Below are 3,277 nucleotides of genomic sequence, written 5' to 3' on the forward strand. Positions count from 1 at the left end.
CTGGATCAGTGTCAAAGCTAGCATCAGTGTAACCAATTACGACAAGCTCTTTGTCACCTCCATAAACGAAAAAAATATCCTTAGTCATTTCCAGGTATTTCAGGATGTTCTTGACCGCTGTCCAGTGATCCACTCCTGAATTACTTTGGTACCTCCCTGCTAAACTTATAGCAAGGCACACATCAGGTCTGGTACACAACATTGCATACATGATAGAACATATGGCTAAGGCATAGGTAATGGCTTTCATTTTCTCTCTATCTTCTGAAGTGGTCGGGCATTGAGTCTGACTCAACTTCACACCTTGTAACACAGGCAAGAACCCTTTCTTTGACTGGTCCATTTTGAACTTCTTCAAAACTTTATCAAGGTATGTGCTTTGTGAAAGTCCAATTAAGCGTCTTGATCTATCTCTATAGATCTTGATGCCCAATATATAAGCAGCTTCACCGAGGTCTTTCATTGAAAAATTCTTATTCAAATATCCTTTTATGCTATCCAGAAATTCTATATCATTTCCAATCAACAATATGTCATCTACATATAATATTAGAAATGCTACAGAGCTCCCACCCACTTTCTTGTAAATACAGGATTCTCCAAAAGTCTGTATAAAACCATATGCTTTGATCACACTATCAAAGCGTATATTCCAACTCCGTGAGGATTGCACCAGTCCATAAATGGATCGCTGGAGCTTGCACACTTTGTTAGCACCTTTAGGATCGACAAAACCTTCTGGTTGCATTATGTACAACTCTTCTTCAAGAAATCCATTAAGGAATGCAGTTTTGACATCCATTTGCCGAATTTCATAATCATAAAATGCGGCAATTGCTAACATGATTCGGACAAACTTAAGCATCGCTACCAGTGAGAAGGTCTCATCGTAGTCAACTCCTTGAACTTGTCGAAAATCTTTCGCAACAAGTCAAGCTTTGTACACAATAACATTACAATCAGCGTCAGTCTTCTTCTTGAAGATCCATTTATTTTCTATGGCTTGCCGATCAACGGGCAAGTCAACCAAAGTCCATACTTTGTTCTCAGACATGGATCCCATCTCATATTTCATGGCCTCAAGCCATTTCGCGGAATCTGGGCTCATCATCGCTTCCTCATAGTTCATAGGTTCGTCATGGTCTTGTAACATGACTTGCAAAATAGGATTACCGTACCACTTTGGTGTGGAACATACTCTAGTTGATCTACGTGGTTCGGTAGTAACTTGACCTGAAGTTTCATGATCATCATCATTAGCTTCCTCACTAATTGGTGTAGGCATCACTGGAACTGATATCTGTGATGAACTACTTTCCAATTCAAGAGAAGGTACAACTACCTCATCAAGTTCTGCTTTCCTCCCACTCACTTCTTTCAAGAGAAAATCCTTCTCTAGAAAGGATCCCTTCTTAGCAACAAATATCTTGCCTACGGATCTGTGATAGAAGGTGTACCCAACAATTTCTTTTGGGTATCCTATGAAGACGCACTTCTCCGATTTGGGTTCGAGCTTATCGGGCTGAAGTTTTTTCATAGAAGCATCACAACCCCAAACTTTAAGAAACGACAACTTAGGTTTCTTGCCAAACCACAATTCATACGGTGTCGTCTCAACGGATTTAGACGGTGCCCTATTTAACATGAATGCAGCTGTCTCTAATGCATAAGCCCAAAACAATAGTGGTAAACTGGTAACAGACATCATAGATCGCACTATATCTAATAAAGTACGCTTACGACTCGGACGCACCATTACGTTGTGGTGTTCCAGGTGGCGTGAATTGAGAAACTATTCCACATTGTTTTAAATGAAGACGAAACTCGCAACTCAACTATTCGCCTCCGCGATCAGATCATAGAAATTTTATTTTATTGTTACGATGATTTTCCACTTCACTCTGAAATTCTTTGAACTTTTCAAATGTTTCAAACTTGTGTTTCATTAATAGATATACCCATATCTGCTCAAATCATCTGTGAAGGTTAGAAAATAATGATACCCGCCGCGAGCTTCAACACTCATCGGACCGCATACATCATTATGTGTTATTTCCAATAAATCAGTGGCTCGCTCCGTTGTACCGGAGAACGGAGTCTTAGTCATCTTGCCCATGAGGCATGGTTCGCAAGCATCCAGTGATTCATAATCAAGTGATTCCAAAAGCCCATCTACATGGAGTTTCCTCATGCGCTTTACACCAATATGACCTAAACGACAGTGCCACAAATAAGTTGCACTATCATTATTAACTCTTCATCTTTTGGAATAAATATTATGAATATGTGTATCACCACGATCGAGATTCAACAAAAATAGACCACTCATCAAGGGTGCATGACCATAAAAGATATTACTCATATAAATAGAACAACCATTATTCTCTGATTTAAATGAATAACCGTCTCACATCAAACAAGATCCATATATAATGTTCATGCTCAACGCTGGCACCAAGTAACAATTATTTAGTTCTAAAACTAATCCCCAAGGTAAATGTAGAGGTAGCGTGCCGACAACGATCACATCGACCTTGGAACCATTTCCAACGCGCATCGTCACCTCGTCCTTAGCCAATCTTCGTTTAATCTGTAGCCCCTGTTTTGAGTTGTAAATATGAGCAAAAGAACTAGTATCAAATACCCAAGCGCTACTACAAGCATTAGTAAGGTACACATCAATAACATGTATATCAAATATACCTTTCCATTTGCCATCCTTCTTATCTGCCAAATACTTGGGGCAGTTCCGCTTCCAATGACCCGTCCCTTTGCAGTAGAAGCACTCAGTTTCAGGCTTAGGTCCAGACTTGGGCTTCTTCCCAGGAGCAGCAACTTGCTTGCTATTCTTCTTGAAGTTCCCCTTCTTCCCTTTGCCCTTTTTCTTGAAACTAGTGGTCTTGTTAACCATCAACACTTCATGCTCCTTCTTGATTTCTACCTCCGCAGCCTTGAGCATTGCGAAGAGCTCGGGAATTATCTTGTTCATCCCTTGCATATTATAGTTCATCACGAAGCCTTTATAGCTTGGTGGCAGTGATTGAAGAACTCTGTCAATGACACTATCATCCGGAAGATTAACTCCCAGCTGAGTCAAGTGGTTATGGTACCCAAACATTCTGAGTATGTGTTCACTGACAGAATTGTTCTCCTCCATCTTGCAGTTATAGAACTTGTTGGAGACTTCATATCTCTTATCTCCGGCATTTGCTTGAAATATTAACTTCAACTCCTGGAACATATCATATGGTCCATGATGCTCAAAACGTCTTTGAAG

This window comes from Triticum urartu, chromosome 5 (genome assembly GCF_003073215.2).
Source record: "Triticum urartu cultivar G1812 chromosome 5, Tu2.1, whole genome shotgun sequence".
NCBI classification, from domain to species: domain Eukaryota; kingdom Viridiplantae; phylum Streptophyta; class Magnoliopsida; order Poales; family Poaceae; genus Triticum; species Triticum urartu.